This window comes from Typopeltis vanoorti, chromosome 1, assembly GCF_054136105.1.
Source record: "Typopeltis vanoorti isolate ZY-2024b chromosome 1, IOZ_Tvanoo_1.0, whole genome shotgun sequence".
Classification (NCBI taxonomy): Eukaryota; Metazoa; Arthropoda; class Arachnida; order Uropygi; family Thelyphonidae; genus Typopeltis; species Typopeltis vanoorti.
This window is the reverse complement of record NC_143549.1, coordinates 22,014,469-22,033,355: the sequence shown is the minus strand read 5'-3', so window position 1 is coordinate 22,033,355 and position 18,887 is coordinate 22,014,469. Positions and strand designations below refer to the sequence as shown.

Below are 18,887 nucleotides of genomic sequence, written 5' to 3'. Positions count from 1 at the left end.
TTTATTTGAGACATAAATTAGTGCAGTGTTTACAAGGGTATGTTTAAAAATGTATTTATTCATATGCAGTCATCATTATCTGAGACTTTTTATAGTTTTTTTCCTTTACAAGTTATCCACTTCTTTTGTTATAATTTGATTTGCAACAATTTCATTATGAATTTGCAGCTTTTTTTTAAAATTAGTAATGTGTAATAAATAAAAAGAGTCCATTCCAGCTTTTGAGAAGAATGATTAACATACAAAATATTATAGAAAATAATTATATCCTACTAAGACATCATAAAATTTAAGTATTAGATCAAGTATATACAGGTATCTCTTGCTTTACGCGGGTTTGATTACCTCTGCGAAATTAATTGCGGCAATCCCTTGATATATGCGGCAAGAGTTTTGATTAACGTGCCTTTAATCCTGCAGAGCTTGCAGCTGATCTGACAGATACATGCAAAATGTTTAATATAAATATTCTTACACAATTCAGTGTATAGCTTGGAGGTCATGAGTAGCTGTACAATCATGTTACGAGTGATATTCCACACTGTTTTTTGCTGTGTTTGGTTTAACACATGGTATGTAAAGGTTTGTGATATTTGACAGTAAATTGTATCTGAGAGATACCACGACCTTCGATATCAGTATAGTATGGTTTAGTTGTTGTTTTTTTATTCTTTGTTCAATAATTTCTAGATTGTAACTGAAAATAAATAAACACCATCATTTATTATTGAAATAGAGAGCCAAAGGCTTATTTATCATACATGTCTTCTAGGAGAGGTGCTTTACATTATGGAAAATACTATGGAAAGTGATCTGGAGCTTACTCCACCTTTACTACGAGTTGCCCATAAGGTTGCTTATGCTTGCCTCCGCCAAAACTTTTAGTTTCTATATATTCGGCACGAAACTCTTGTAGTTTCTATATTTGGCTATGAAATAATGTTGGATTTAATATCCACTTAATTTGTACCATCATGTATTATATTTGCAGTGTTTTTTCTTTATGTTTTATTGCTTGTTTGCCAAGGTCGTCTGGAGGGTTATTTTGCTTGTTATCGTAGAATTTATACCGATAAGAAAAAACTGAAACTGTTGAAACGACTCTTGATAATTTCTTTTGATAAAAAAATTTGCAGTAAATAATGTAGGTACAAGTATTAATTAAACATTTACTTTGCATTCATTTTTTATCTTTCCTAAAAGAGTATCATATAAAACGAATTATTAATACAGTAATCGATCATGGGCAAATTGTAATTTTTACCATTGATTATTAGAGTTGATTAACACGATTTTGATATACACAGTAACACTGAGGGATTAATTAACCGCGTTAACCGAGGGATACCTGTATATATTTATTTAAAAGTATATAAAAAAAAAGTTTTATTTTAAATATATGTAAGATTCTGAACAATTAATTTATTTTTAATTTTGATTTTCTTCAAGTTCCTGATCTTGTTATTATTAACACTAGTCCTCAATGCAGATACATTCAACGTATCTGCATTGGCCATAATGTCAGGCCACACATTCCACAAAAAACCTACTCCTTATGCCACTGCTCATACCTTTCGTATATAAGTTGAACATACAGAAAGACATATCTCCTGGTAATCCTCTTTTTCCACTCTTTTCTCCTATTCTACAAAAATTTTCTTCCACACTAATCTGGTAACAAATCTTTATCAATTTAAATGTCTCAATCATACTCTTTCTTCCTCCTATTTATAAGGCTTTGCAAACTGCATTCCCTCAGTCTATCCTCATATCCCGATGACCAGTTATGACCTCAATCAATCTTCTCTGGACCCTTTCCAGTATATCCTCATCACCATGAAAACCTAGGACCAATTCTGTGCACAATAATCCAATAAGACCAACTCCCTCCCCTCTCAGTGCCTGGAGTATATAGAGTACCTTGTGCCTGTAAACTGGCTTACTTCGGACAGACAGGCAGGTCAGCATCCATCCAGGTAGAAGAACACATCTTACATCTGCAATCACGATTATGGTCAATCTAGCCTTGCAGACCATGTTTTGGATACTACTCACTGGATCTCCTGGAAAAAAACTACCATACTCCACCATAGTAAATTAAAAAGGGAGAGACTTTTTTTTGAATCTGCATTGGCACTCAAGAATCAGCCTAACTTAAACAAATACGGTTGCATTAAACTTCCCAAAATTTGGGAAGCATTAATTATTAGAGATCCCTCTTTACATCCTAGGCCACCTGCAAATGCCCATAGAGGGTGCATCACCTAGATAGGACTTTAGTTTCACTCACTACTGTATTGCTTTTGTGTGTTTGTTGTTACAAAAAGTTTTTTGTAATCCCTGAAGATGTCTCTGTGACAGCGACGAAATATTGGAAGTATTAAAATTATTTTTAATCCTTTCTCAGTGCTGATAATTATTCTATTAAACCTCCAACATGAATTCTTCACAACTTGTTTGAGGTGACATCTGAACTCCAGATCCTTGTCCACTACCACTCCAAGGTCTCTTATCGCCTCAACTTCCTCCAGAGTTTCCCTTGCAAGTGTACAATATACACCGAATTTCAGAATACCTTACACTTTGCAACATTGAATTGACAGTTCCATAGACTTTCCCACTTTTACAATCTATTCAACTCTTCCTCCTCCTACACCACATCTACTTGATTCCTCATCACTCTCCCCAGTTTTGCATCATCTGCAAACAGTTATATATCCTCTACAGCACACCACTATTGACTTTCCTCTTTAGAGATAGTGCCCCTTATATATCCTCAGAGGATATACAGAATGTTATGATAGTAACATTTTAGAGAGATCTGTTTAGGAGTATAGCATTTATTTATTTCATATCCAAATACAAGTGGTACAGTAGTAAGTAAGTGGTACAACATTTACAACATGTGATTAAGTTTATATTATTACTAAGTTCTTTTACAGCAGTTTTCCTACAGCTGAGTCTGCTCTTTGTCAGGACTTCAGTATTTTCAAATCTTAGATTTTGATTTTCCAAGTCACCCAGATGTCTTGGTCTTTTTGCAGATCTTTTTCATGACATCAAGCATCTTGCTGACCTTTCCTCCTCCTGTTCTGCTTAACTGATTGCGCTACTTCAGATTAGTTCTGCTCATACATTTTTAAATGCATTATCCTGTTTCTTCCTAATATACTATATATATTTTTTTCATTCAGTTTTGCCACTAATGCGATCTATTCGCTATACCCATTTTTCTCAGAACTTTTATGTCTGTATTTTCTTGTCATTGATCTACCATTTGTTTCTTAGCTAATTCTCAGATCCATGAGTTAAAATGGTTTGAATAGTGTCTTATATACTGCTAGTTTAATGTTTTGGCTAAGCTTTCTTTCTCTCTCTCTCTCTGGCTAATTTGCCATATCATTACATTAGCAATACATTAGCTCTACTCACCTTAATTGTTAGCATTCCTTAATGCTAACAATGTCAACTTCTTTCTAAATATCTCAATTTTTTTCATATTATTTTGCTAGTGTTCGGTTATTAATAGATCAAAGAATTATTTGTCCCTCTTGAATCTAAAAGTTAGAATTGGTTTGAACATATATACTCAAGTGTAGTGTTTTGCATATCTTCTCTTTCATATTCTATATAAATTATTCAACTCTCTCCACCATAACTGCTGCTTATTCTTTTGTCTATTTTTACATTTATTGTACTGTTTCACTCTTGACAAGAAATAATTTACTTGTTCTATATATTCTGCATTGATTGATCTACCATTTGTTTCTTAGCTAATTCTCAGATCCATGAGTTAAAATGGTTTGAATAGTGTCTTATATACTGCTAGTTTAATGTTTTGGCTAAGCTTTCTTTCTCTCTCTCTCTCTGGCTAATTTGCCATATCATTACATTAGCAATACATTAGCTCTACTCACCTTAATTGTTAGCATTCCTTAATGCTAACAATGTCAACTTCTTTCTAAATATCTCAATTTTTTTCATATTATTTTGCTAGTGTTCGGTTATTAATAGATCAAAGAATTATTTGTCCCTCTTGAATCTAAAAGTTAGAATTGGTTTGAACATATATACTCAAGTGTAGTGTTTTGCATATCTTCTCTTTCATATTCTATATAAATTATTCAACTCTCTCCACCATAACTGCTGCTTATTCTTTTGTCTATTTTTACATTTATTGTACTGTTTCACTCTTGACAAGAAATAATTTACTTGTTCTATATATTCTGCATTGATTAGATGAAGCAAGAAATGAAATGGATGCGGAATGAAATTACGAAAATTCAGGGAAATACTATTAAAATAAATAATGATGGAATGAAAGAGTTAATGAAAGATGAGCAAGTGGCATTGTATGGCAACTCCATTATTAAAGGTATGCTGGAGGATAGAATGCACAAGGTATGTTTTCCAGGTGCTAAAATGAGTAGAGTGATTGAGACATAGGCAGGAGCGAGCAAAAGAGTTAATAGTATTAATAGGTACGAATGATTTGACAGAGGACAAAGAGTGTGTCAGAATGGATATCAGGAGGCTGCTTAGAAGAATAAAAGAGAATAGTGTGACAGGAAGGGTAGTTAGCGTGTTGCCTAGGTCTGACAGTGATGAAATGAGGCGGAGAGAAAGGATTATGAATGATATTGTTGTGTCAGAAAAAGTAATGATTCACTTTTGATGAGTCATCCTGTTTCCGACCCAACATAAGGTAACGTAGGTAAGGACATACTTAGCCCTTCAGAAGAAAAGCTAAAAGATAGTGTATAATTGATCACTCAGAAGTATGTCTAACCATCTTTAGTTGTAGATATTAAGTGATTTTGAGTATCCCATAATTAAAATTTATAATGTCTGTGAAATAATTAACTAGGGAAAATTATGTATCAATGCTGAAATATTACTATTAGATGTATGTAAGATGATATAAGTATAAGAGCCATGTCAAAAAACAGTTCGGAGTTGTGGTGACCAATCGGCCACTGCTATGAGCATGACGTGGTCACCAAGAGAGGGCGCTCACATTTACTATATAAGTTTCGGCGCATGATTCAATCACTCTCTTGTTTTCTGTTCCTGGTTCCTGATCCAAGTCCTGGATAGCTGCGAAGCTTGCCGCCGTACTCAGCAACAATCTCCCTGTTTGCTGTACGTGCCATGTCGAGTATAGCCACACTGAAGGAATGCGGCCAGAATTCCAGCATAGAGCCGTTGGTTAGTTATGCCAACGTATAAGTCAGCGAAAGGTGAACCTTTCGAAGAAAATAGAAGTATGTCGCAGACGCCATAAGGATACATGGTGAGAAAATGCGGAAGTGTAACAAGGAAGTCTCAACAACTACGAGAAAAGACAAGAACAGTAAGGTGCAAGTTTTCGTACTCATTTTGAATAATAACCAAAGAAGGTATAGGAACCAGAGCGTTAAGAAGTTCCATATAATCAACTTTCATTTAGTGTCTAAAGAACTGTTTTTTGGACATTTCTGTCAATGTCTAATAAGCAAGTGCCACCCTAAGCTTAAGCTGAGCAAGGAACCAAGCTTTCGAACCGTTTATTTTGAAAGGAACAATTATGACATTGTGTTAGAATTTAGCCTTGAATATTAACTGAATTTTAGGGGAGGATAAAGCCTGAGCATAAACAAGAACATTTTCCTATGTTAAAATTGCAAGATGGAATACGTCTGATATGCTCTATACTAGGATTGTATATAATTATGTGCATGTGCTATTTTTATATGTGGGAACTGAGTAACTCAGTGAGAATTAACCGATTCTGAACATAGTTACACAAAAGAAAGTATGAGACTGTTAGAATAGATTTTAGAGTAGACATTTTGGATATGTTAACTTAAAGGGGGGGGGGAGTTCAGACCCTTTAGTATTGGAATCTCTAATTAAAGTGTATATATGTAAGTGTTTAAATAAATGTATTTCTTTAACTCAAACCTCATGAGTCTGTCGTTTTCTGAGATTTGAATTACCACTTATTAAATTTCGGACCATGCATAAGTAAAGGGGGAATCCATTAACAAAAGAAAAAGAGGGGACCACAACTGCAAATCACTCGATCCCTATATTACTTTGAGTTGTTTAATTGTGTATCAGAATTCAGTTGCTGGTTGGCGCAGCCAATTTAAACAATTATAAATTTGTCGGCAACAGAATAACTGAAGCTAAAGTGATAGAAAGATAGCGATAATATAACCATAACTATAATAAGGAAATAATAACAAAGACATAACAATATGCTGGCTGAAATGTGTGAGGAGACTAGGGTACAGTTTGTTAATGTCTGGAATGAGTTTGAGGGACAAAGTGAGCTGTATGGGAGCGGTGGACTGCATTTGAGTGGTTATGGTGTGAGTCGCTTAGAGAGACTGCTGCTGGAAGGTAGAGAAGTGAATAGAGAGAATGAATCTGATCGAGTGGAAAGCAATGTGAAAGAGTGGGAGAGTAAGACAGGAGAGATTGAAGAAGTGTAAATGAATAGGGAAGTGAGTGGTATGAGTATAGAAAATGAGAGAATGGGTGTGCAAGAGGAGCAGGGAAACGGGGAGGCTCAGGGTGGACAGGGGTACACAGCATAAGAAAGGTGGATGCTCCAAGAGGAGGTGAGCATGTATAGGCAGGAAAGGAATGGGATGACCAGGGATCAATAGGAAACAGTTGGAATTGAAAGGGGTTTTAAAATGAAGAAGAAGAAAGGGAAATGGCCCCAGTCAAGCATGGAGAGATCATATCGAGGGAGTGGTAGTATCAGTGGAACTAGCTTTAGATCCAGAAATGAGCTGTTGTGTTTGTATACAAATGCTAGAAGTATAAGAAACAAGGCAGATGAAATGGTTGCACCAATTGCATCTGTTCACCCAAAGATTGTCGGAATAAGTGAGACATGGTTGGAAGAGGATGACATCCTGGCAGGAATAGAGATGCAAGGGTGATGTGTTTTGTGAGGACAGAGGGGTAAAAAGGGAGGGGGAGTGCTATTGATGATAGAGAAAGAGTTATGTCCATATAAAGTGGAGATGCAAGAGGGAAATAGTGCCAATGGTTTGAGGCAGTATGGTGAGATAGAGGTCAATGGAATCAAATACTTGGTGGGATATTGTTATAGACCAGGTAATGTGAATGGTGGTGATAATGAAATGTACAATCAAATTAGCCAAGTAAATAAGAAATGGGTGATTTTAATTATGGCAATATAGACTGGAATGATGAGATAGTAACTGGAAGTAAAGAAAATGAGTTTCTTGAGTTCTTGAGGGATAACTACCTCAGACAGTATGTAACAGAGGGCACACGAGGATTGAGGGTCTTGGATTTGGTCATCTCATCAGAGGATGTAATTCTAAAAGAGGTGTCAAATCATCCACCAATTGGTGAGAGTGACCATGAGGTGATTACCTGGGAGTGCGAGGATCTCTGTGAGAAAAGGGTATATACGGAACTACAGGGGAGGGGGTTGATTATGAAGAGCTCAGAAGACAGCTTGCGGGCGTAGCGTGGAATGAGGAGTTAGCTGGAAAAGAGATCAGCTTGGGGGATTTTCAAAAACTGTTTAGTAGATGCAATGTCTAAATGTATTACAAAGGTGAGAAGATTAAATAAGGTGGGTGTGAGATGGATGAATAAAGAGATGAAGCATGCAATACAGAGAAAAAGTCATTGTGGAGGCAGCATAAGAGAAGTGGAAATAACTAATTCCATGAGGTCTACAAAGACCAAGCAAGGAGGGTGACTTGGTTGGTGAGGGTAGCTAAAGAGAGGTATGAACAGCAGTTGGCTAATGAAGCCAAAAAGAGTCCTAAGAAGTTCTTTCGATATGTAGCCAGCAAAAGAAAGAATAATTATGGAAGGATGACATTGTTTGGAGAAAATGGTATAAAGACAGCTGATGCAGAATGTGTGGTGGAGATACTTAATGAGCAGTTCATAAAGATCTTTCAATCTTGTGAATGTGACTTCATGGAGGGATTGAGAGCAGTTGATGATGGGGAGGAGAGACTGACTGTAGGTGAGCAAGAGGTGTATGGGGAGTTGAGTAAACTAGATGTTAATAAGGCTGTGGAACTTGATAATATATCACTACATATTCTGAAAGAATGTGCCAAGGAGTTGACATCTGCCTTGACATATTTTTTTTAATATGAGTCTTGCACTCGCTCACCTAAGGAGTGGAAGGAGGGCAAGCTTGTGTCACTTCATAAAGGAGATGATTGAACAGCATCAAACTGTAGGCCTATCTATGTGTCAGGTTGTGGTAAAGTTGTTGGAGAAGCTTGTGATAACTAGAATCCAGAGTTGGGTTGACAACAATGGTATTATCTTTGATGGACAGCATGGATTTGCTAAAGGCAGGTCATGTTTTAGTAATCTACTTACTTATTACAATAAAGTGACTGCTTCTTTGGACAGAGGAAAAGGATACACAGTAATATACTTGGATTTCGCAAAGGCTTTTGATAGAGTACCTCATGATAGGTTGACAGTCAAACTAGAGCAGTTGGGGTTGGATATTAGATTGATGCATTGGATTGGAGACTGGCTATCTGATAGGTATCAACAAGTTGTGTATGGGGGAGTGATATCCAGTAAAAGGAAAGTCACTAGTGGAGTGCCTCAGGGGTCTGTTTTAGGTCCATTGCTGTTTAACTTGTATTTTAATGATATAGGTGAAGATTTGGATGCAGATATTCAGTTGTTTGCAGATGATGCAAAGTTGGGACGAACCATGAAGTGTAGTGAAGATGTTGTGGCCTTACAGGGAGACTTGAATAGATTGAGTGATTGGGCACGGAAATGGGGATGCGAGTTCAATGTTGCAAAATGTAAGGTTTTAAAATTTGGAAAACAAAGATGGGATGCAGAATTTATGCTTGGTGAGAATATATTGTTGGAGGTTGAGGAAATAAAAGATCTGGGAGTGATAGTGGATAAGGATCTAAAATTTATCGGACACATTGCCAAAATTGTGAAGACAACACAAAGGCTTCTGAGAATGATGCAGAGGACACTGACGTGTAGAAGTAGGGAGATTCTTGTTCCATTGTATAAGACTTTGATTAGGCCACACATGGACTATTGTCCCCAGATTTGGTCACCGGGTTTTCAGAAGGATGAAGAGATGTTGGAAAGGGTTCAAAGGTAGTTTCTGACCTCTGGAATGTTGAGTATGAGGAAAGATTGAGAAGATGTAATTTGCAGAGTCTGGTGGAGAGGTGGAAGAGGGGAGATATGATAGAGACCTATAAGTTGGTAAGGGATTGTTATAAGATCAATGGTGGAGAACTTCTACAGTTAATAATGGGAGATCAGGGGAGAACCAGAGGTCATCCCTGGAAACTGTATAAAGAGGGTGTGAGTAGGGGAGTGAGAGGCAGGTTTTTTTCGTGCAGAGTTGTGAATGATTGGAATGCCTTGCCTGAGAGTGTGGTGTCTGCAAGGAGTGTGAGTGTGTTTAAGACACGGTACGATGAGATGTGTGTGTGATAAAAGGACCTCCCAGATGAGTCTTTGACTCCATGAGTTCTTGGGGTGGTAATAATAATAATAATAATAATAAGGCAGTATATTTCCACATTTGTGTAAAAAATATTGTTGTGTCTTTATTCGCTGAAATTCATGCCAAATTGTTACAGTGGTTATTGAAGTCAGTTAAGCAATCCTGAACATGGCATATGCTGGATCTGTTTATGAATATAACATTTATTTATTTCATATCCAAACATAGTAGTAAGTAAGTGGTACAACATTTACAACAAATTAGGATGCATTACAAATGAGAACAGCTTAAATTTGGTAGGTGAATTATACAGAGAATAATAAGTAAAATATGAAGAAAAAAGAAACTATGTATAAGTTATATACAATAAATATGATCAGAGTTCCTCCAGTATACTCTGAAATCAACTGCTCATTTTTGTGCAGGATATAAAGCCCTCTCTTGTGCAAGGTGATTGAAGAAGGGGGACCAGAAAGAAGGTGTTCCATGGACTGGGGTGTCTCACACTCACAATTATCTGGTCCAGTGAGTAGCCCCATTTGATGAGGTTTTGTTTGCAATATCCTATTGCTTGTAGTCTGTTGTGGCTTTTCCAAGTATTCTAGTTCAAGTGGGTACCACGTGGAAGATATTCAGCTGTTGGAAGATATTCAGCAGTATTATTCTCAGGATATAGTAGTGCAAGCCATAGTTGAAGTCTTATCACTGGAGGGTTTTTAATGGTTCAACAGTTGCTAGGAAACTATGTAGGGATGTTAGTCTTTGGAGCACTGTGGTATGGCCAAATAGTGAGTGGCATTCATCATTCATTTGTCTGCTGCTTTCGTCAGCTGAGAACGCATTTTCAAATTGAAGGGGTGTAAAGTATACAAGTCTCTAGTGATGTTGATTTCGGGCATCCTGAAATCAACAATGAAAAAACGAATTTATAATTTCAAAATTTTTTTTTTCAACGTAATCTCCCATAAGACATTTATTCCAGTGATGCTCCAGTGCCATTGTCCTGTCTCAGTATCTAGTGGTTCTCAGTAAGATCTGCAAAATACCCCTGTACAGCTGCAATCACCTCTTGATTCAAAGAAAAATGCTGACCAGCGAGGAAGAGTTTTTGTTTTGGGAAGAGATAGAAATCAGAGTGGAGCAAAATCTGGGGAATATGGTGGATGTTCCAACAATTTATAGTGCAGATCTCTTTTCCCATTGCGAAAACACCTTTTTGGACAGGTGCATTGTCTTGATGAAAGATGATTTTTTTCTTCTGCAAACCGGGTCTTTTCTCACAAAATTTTTCGTCTAGTCTGGTCAAAATATCGGAATAATATTCCCCTGTTATTGTTTTACCCTTTTCAAGATAATTAATAAACAAAATGCCTTTAGCATCCCAAAACACACTGATGCCATGACCTTTCCTGCTGATGGAACCGACTTTGGCTTCTGTCCACTGTTTTGACTGCTGTTTGGATTCTGGGGTGTAATGGTAAATCCAAGTCTCATCCATACTAATAAATAGATGCACAAAATCAATTTCATTCTTAAGAGAATTTAAGAGAATTCTTAAAATGCCTCCAAATAACAACACAATAAAACAGGATTACAAAAACAATCTCGCTTCCTTATATCAAAAATGTTGCAGATAAGCTAGCCAAATTAATCAACAAACACAACATAAAAGTAGCCTTCCTTTCTTCTTATGGAGAAAATCTCAAGATTCCTACATCCACCAAAACCACCTCATCATCCTCTTAAAAAACCAGGAGTCTACAAAATCCATTGCTCTTGCAGAATTTGCTACGTAGGACAGACAGGAAGATCTGGAGAAATACACATGACTAAACACCAAAAAGACGTACAATACAAAAGAGAACAAGAAACGGGTCTTGCTTTCCATACCACTTCCACTGGACACGATGTACTCTGGCAAAAAACGATGATGTCATACATAGAAAACAACAGTTATATAAGAAAATTTAAAGAAGCTGCTAATATGCTAAAATACCCAACCCAATGCAATAAAAATCAAGGTTTAATTCTCCATCAAGTGTGGTCAGCTCTAATAAAAAATCTACCTCAATCTGAGCTTGGACTGTATGAATGAGAACAAGAATACGTGACATTGTCCAGTATTGTTCGACGTCAGTAACGTTTTATATTTGCATTCTGTTATTTGAGTTTATGAATAGTCAGATGGTTATGATTTGTATTTATTAATTCTCTTGTTTAAACTTTAAGTTATACTATTTACCCCCGGAAGATGTAAATCCCACGATTTACGAAACTTGTCGAGAACTATTATTTCAGTATTTTGTATAACTGAATAATAAAAAATGTGGTGTAATCACCGAAATATATCTTTTGAACCAATTAACCACAGAAGTCTATGCCTGTAATTTCATTCTTGTTAAAATGCTCCAAGCACTGTTCAGAGATTTTCATGTAAGTGCATTTTTGATCTGCTGTGAGCCAGCGCAGTACCCATCTTGTGCAAAGCTTTTTCATTTGCAATTCTTCATGCAAAATATATCCTACATGTTCTTTTGAAATGCCTGTAGTCTCAGCAATTTCATGCACTTTGATTCACCGATTATCCAATACCATATCGTGCACTTGATCAATGATTTCTGGTGGTGTTACACTTTTTGGACGTCTCCTTCACGTGGATCATTTTCAAGGCTGGTATGGCCACATTTAAACTCGGCAGCCTATTTCTTAATTGTCAAAAATGAAGGAGAAGAGTGCCCATAAACTTTTATGAACTTTTAATGAATTTCTTTAACTCTTGACAACCTGTGTTAAACCTTCTTTTACAGAGAATTTTATAACTGCATGATACTAAATTTTATCCATTTCAAGGGATGCAGACAACACTTTTGTTTCAGACAGCTTTATAAACCAAGCTACTTCATTGAATGCCTTGCAGTTTCACATAGATGCGTATGACAGATATACCAACTTAGGGAAAAAAAAATCTTGCCGATAGTGTTCCCATCAATGGTCAAGGCCGAGAACTTTTCAGACCACCCTCGTAAGCCGCAACTTTCATTCAATGCTAAGTCAAGTTTTTAAGCATGGCAGGATCTGGACCATACTGGGCATTCATATTCAGCAGAAGAATAGCAAAAGGCTAAGGTAGAAGATCTCAGTGTGCTAGGATCTGCAACCCATTTGGAGGAGGCAAGCTTTCTTAGTATATTGTTTCTTGCATTTCCTTTTGCCTTTTTTCTATATGTGTTTTATATGAAAGAGTGTGATTGTGAGTCACACCCAGGTAGATTGGGTTCCAGGAATATTCTATATTATAGCCTTCTGAAGAAATCTGTAGCTTCCTGGTTGGCTTCCTTATTGTTAAGGTGGAAAAGGCCAGTCTGGGTTTTCAAGGGGTTTGGTTTTAATTGATTACTTCAATAATATGTGGTTAGACTATTTAAGGCAAGTGATAGAATAGTTTCAACAGACTTGAAATTTTTTGATTGAGTAGCTATGGCAAGATAATCAGCATAGATAAAATTTCTAGTTCCTGGAAAAATGGGGAGATCATTGACGTAGATGCTGAAAAGTAATGGTAATAACACATTTCCTGGGGGAGGCCATTTTTTTGGTGATGCCAGCAGCTCTCTCCCCCCAGGTCCACAAAAAAACATTTTTCTTCCAATAGTGATTGGATCAGGAGGTCAAGGCGATAGTCTCTAGTTATTCTGTATATTTTATTTCTGAGTGTGAGATGGTTTATGGTATCATATGTTAGGTCTACAAAGACTGCTCCTGTGGCTAGTTTTTGCTGGTCTAAAACCAGGCTGGTTTTAGACCAGGCAAATCCTGTATATCTTGAGTGAGGTTGGGAATTTGTGATGTACAGGATTTGCCTGGTCTAAAACCAGCCTGCTCAGCAATAAGATGGGGTTCGATTAGGGGTTGTAGCCTATTCAAAATTCAAAAATTGAGGCTTTGGTATCTATAAAAATGAATTCTTTACCTACAGCATCATGGCACAATTGAACATGACATTGACTTCACTGCAATATCATTCATATTTTCTTTTTCCAGCACTTTCTCTCAACACCATGACTCCAGCATTGTCATACCTATTCCTTTCAATTCTCAATTCCAAGTTCCTATTCCTTCCTGTTTTCAAGAATATTCTCACAATGATAAGCAGAACCACTTTCATGTCAGATCAGGTGTCGTCTAGAATCAGAGGAAAGATTAAAACAACTCTCATCTGTAAAGAGTACATTAGCCCATTGGTGTCTTGTCCAATTTTTAAGGATACTGCATCACTGAAAATGTGCTTTACCATGAGCTGTAGATAACAGGATACGCAGACTGCAGGCCTTTGGGTGTATAGGTCTACTTGTCGCAGATGCAATGCCACAGTTTGTTGAGATATCCACTTACCTGTGCTTGAATGGAGCTGACTTGCAAGCTGACATACCGTGTTGCATGGTTTACATTTTGCTGTAAACCATGCACCAAAAATATAACCAAAGATCTCTCTTCATGATATATGGTAGAGTGAGCATAGCCTCTTAGCAAATGTATGGGACACATTCCATTGGTTTGGAACGCTGCCCAGTGCCTAGATACAACACTATGTGAGATTCCAGACTTCCTGGCAGCATGAGCAATTGGCATTCTTCAATCTTTCCAATAATTGGACTGCATTATGCATCACTTGACCAAGCGCCAAATTGATGTTTTTGGGAAAAAGATTTAAACTTTACTGTCTCATTATTGTGCCAGCCTGGCTGGCCGAGTCGTTAGCACATCCACTCTCCAGCCAAAAGGCTGCAGGTTTGAATCCTACCCTGGGCATGGATATACTGTGGAAATACCAGTGGTGGTCGGCGGTAGATGGCGTTGGTGTAGTTGCAGTCAGTTGGTGGAGATAGAGCTATAAAGCAGGTGCCCTCCCTTGATGAGTCCTTGGACTCCCTGGAGGTGTCAAATAATAATAATAATAATAATAATATATAAAAAAAAAATTTAAAATCCAGTTACTATCAGCTGGGACTAATTTTTGGCTTGTTAGTTAAAAATATTATCAGAAATGCTTGTGTGGGCAATTTATTTTATTTTGTGGTAAGTAAAAAACATTTATTTGAGTGAAAATTTTTATGGAAAAATTTTAAAAAAAAGCAAAACTCATTAACAGTTTGAGTTTTGTATTATACATGTTATACATGACTTAAATATAAAAAAAAAAGTATTTTAAGCTTATTCATCTTCGTGAATGTCAAAATCAATGTGTCTGTCAAACCCATCTATATTCTCTTCAATATTAGGATTACCCATTAAATTCCTATAAAATTGTTTAGCATCCTTTGGAATTAAATTCAATAAAAATTTCAGGCCTTCCAATTTCTTTTCTGGTATAGGCTTACCATCTGGCCTTAAATTATGAAGTAACTCACTAAAATTCTTTTTTTTTTTTTGTTTCTGACGGTCTCCCACATTTCTTCTCCAGATTTATTTCTTGAGCTTCATCTCCAAAACTACTTTTGACAAAAATTCTATAAGGACTTTCTTTTTGAATTTCAATTTCTTTAAATTGAAACCATTTTATTTTGTTGTTAAATATATCTGTTTTTCTGTTGACAATAGCAATCTAGCCATACTTAAAAAAAAATTCTCTTTTTCCATCCTATGAACAATAAGATGGTTCTTTCTTCTGCAGGATTTCATTACATTGAATAAAGTCTTCTGGGGTATACAATCTTTGTTGTAATTTTAGGGCACATTCAATGACACCAAAATCAGTGTTATTTGAAAGAAAGCTGTGCCCAGATTCAAAAAAATTTAAAGTTATCTTTTCAAGTGAAGGAAGAACATCAAGAACTGCTTTCAATATCAGAGCAATTTTAATGTTCCTATTCTGCCTTCCACAGCTATCTGACCACAATATTAATTGCTTATAACAGTTTGCTTTCTTTGGAACAAAATAAATACAAATTGCAAATTATATAGCCAAAGCTGGTTCTTGTAGAACATTACATTAGTTGGTACGTGTGGGAGGGAAAGGGATTTCTCTAAATCAAAACATAAAACTTCAAGATTTTTATCTTCTTCTGCTCTTTTTCTCTGTTTTTAATAAATTTCTTGCTTCTTCAGCTGAACTCAGATGACACTTTTTTGCAATTTGTATTTATTTTGTTCCTCATTGGTTCCAGTACTTTTCAAAACCTTTAGTTTATCACATGTATTGCATGTATCCTTTTTCAATGGTTTTATTTTTAGATTAAAACAAGTTAAAAATATTTTAACTTGTTTTTATACTTTGAAAATGGTACTAGAGATTTAATCTCTTGCTTGTATAAATCACGCATAACAGTCAGTGTGGCATCTGACCATAAATACATGCCATTTGTTTGTTCTCTTGCATAATACAATTTGTATTTTGGAAATTTTTCAGTATGCTCAATCACTTCTTGAAGTCGTTCATCTGAGATTTTATTTTTACCCCTCCTATTTCCCCTCAAGTTTTTCACGCCTTCTGGTCTTTTTAAAGTCTTTAATGTCAAATCTACCTTGTAGGAAAATGCTTTACAAACTACGACACCATCAACACTATACTGCCTACACCAACACCTTTTTTAAGAATCTTTTACTCTTTCTCTGTTTATTGGACACTTGCACACCATCATGCAAATGACAGCATGTTGAGACTCATATGTGAACTTACACTGTAAAATTTTTCATACTCTTTTGCTTTCTCTATACCAACTTTGTGAAGACATCCACATCTGCATAAAAACTGCTGAAACTCTTTTTTCAATTTAACTTTCCCTCATTGAGTGAAGTAAGTTTTATTTTGAACTTTCTTCAATCTTCTAATATTTCAATTTTGTGAAGGAAACTTTCTGTTCCTACCCTTTTTATGGACGACTTTGAGACCCAACTGGTTCCTCCTGTTCTGTTTCAACATTATCGTAATTAAAATAATTTTCTGAGTCTTCTACCTCAGTTGAAATATTTTCTTCATTCCTTGCTTTAACTTCTTCATCGGATTCAGTGCTTGCTCTTATCAAACATTTCTGGATGTTCATTAATCTGATCTAAATTTGTGTAATTTGCAGAAAGTTGATCCATATCGGTTTTCATCGGTATTAGATTCTTAAATGTTGGGGCTGCCTCAACTTTTGGACATTTTTCGTATAAAACAAAGAGAATAATTAGAAAAAAGAAAACATGCTTGTAAGTACATGTAACAAACCTCTAAAATTGTATTATGTACTAAAACATTGTTGGATGGAATATTTGGATGCTCTTCAACAGGAAAAACTTGTTGAGTACCTACTAGCGTGCTTGTAAACAATACATTGTTATTATCAGCCTAACAAAAAAGTGATAATTTTTATTTACAGAACTGGAGTTAGGACTAAAAAAGTCTACAATGTTCATTTATAGAGAATAGTCCTATCTAAATAAAACAGTACATAGAAAAAGTAAAATCTATCAATAATATAGCATAAAAAGGTTCAGAATTTACCTGAAAAACTATCTCTTGGGCACACTTTAATATTAAAGCAGTTCTTTGCATCATTTTACAACTATTAAAAGTTCAATTTTGTAAAAGAAATAACAATACTATAACACCACCGGCACTAATAACAGCTTCTTACCATAAATTAAAGATACCAAGAAATTATATACTTGGTTTAATTCTTTATTCAAGTATAAGCAACAAAGTTTGCACCTGAAGTATTTTCAGGACTGGGGCAACTCATGGTAAAGGTGGTATGACTTCACATCACTTGCCTTAGCTTCTTACTCTAACCATAACCTCAGAAATGGCTATCAAGTGAAATATGTGCAGTACATAAATTTGCATCACTAATGAAGGAACAGATTTCACAGTGGTTGGTCATGTTATGCGAAATTCATATACTGCAATTCCGTCGACTTTTGTATTGATGTCACTTGGTCGTGTTTTGTAAAATTTTCTTAGGAACTTATTCCATTTGTCATTTCATTCTTTGAAACAAAACTATGCAAATGTAGACTCCTGCTCAACCTCGATTTTTTATAGGTAGGTTACATCATTATACGTGAGATGGCAAACTAATCTACAAAACATCAATTTGGCACTTGGTCAAGTGATGCATAATGTGGTCCACTTCTCTACATGAAACCATCTAAATGATGTCTTTGAGACATTACACAACATCCAAGTTTGCAATTTTATTCCTTCATGAAAACAGCTTCCTTCAAACCCAATTCGTTTAGTGCAGTCTTTTTCCTTTTATTCTCTTCAGTGCTAACACAAGAACCCTTTGCACACTATTCGAAAATTTGAATGCTTTCTACTTGAAATCATCAGTTATATAAATTTTCACAATCTGATATGTCTGAATTTACAGTTGTAATCTTCAGAAATAGTGTTTGTCCTTAGGGTTTTGGACAATGTGTATATTGGCTAGGTGGACGGGTGATTAGATCTCTGAATAATACTAGGAAGTTTTGCATGGAGCAGTTTCTCAAAAAGGAGGATAACTAGTTGTGTGCCATAGTTGTTTTACTTGTTTGTAGATGATATATCATGTGGACGGACTGAGGATCTTCAGTTGTTTGCTGATGATGCAGAGTTGGAGAGAATTATAAGTAACTGCTGATGTCAATCCCTTTCAGGAAGATTTGAGTAGACCTTTGACTTGGACAAAAGAGTAGAGTTGTAGTTTTAATATTAATAAATGCCAGTTGTTGCATTTTGGGGTGCAAAAATATAAGGCTGTGCACTATATCGATGGTATTGTACTGCAGGAAGTGGATGAGATTTGAGATTTAGGCATTACGGTTGTCAGCAGAGGAGATATTTGAAATATTCAACAACCAGTATGCTTCAAAAAAAAAAAAAAAAGCATTGTAGACATTTATTTACATGGCATATCATCATCATCATCCTCAAATTCCTGCCATGTACCCTCAAGGGGTGTACAGGATATGACAGTAATACATGAAAAATTTACATCATTACTAACTTCCTATCTACAATTTTCCTCCAAATCAGTCTGTTACTTGTCAAGACTCCAACATTATCACATCTTATATTTCTATCGTCTAACGCACTTTGTACAGTATCAATCCACCTATATCTTGGTCTTCCTCTGGGTCGTTTTCCTGCCAACCTGGCAGAGAACACTTGTTTTGCTAATCTTTCCTCTCCCATTCTATTTAAGTGACCATACCACCTGAGATTAGCTCTGCTAACGCATTCCTGGATGCTGACAATGTCAAGTTCTTGTCTAATATCCTCATTTTTAATATGATATTGCCATTGATGCCATCTGTTCATGCCTCTAATCTTTCTCAGGACTCTCATATCTGCGGTCTCTAGTCTTTGGTCAAGTGTTTTACTTCTGACCCAGCTCTCAGATCCATAAGTGTTCCGACTTAT

The 18,887-nt window shown here is 35.9% G+C and overlaps 1 protein-coding gene across 1 annotated transcript in view; it reads left to right on the top strand.

Annotated features, from left to right (window-relative positions):
- Positions 1-18,887, top strand: part of LOC150109826 (RNA helicase Mov10l1-like) — a 422,682-nt gene that overhangs the window by 157,931 nt on the left and 245,864 nt on the right. The gene's annotated exons all lie outside the window — the stretch shown is intronic.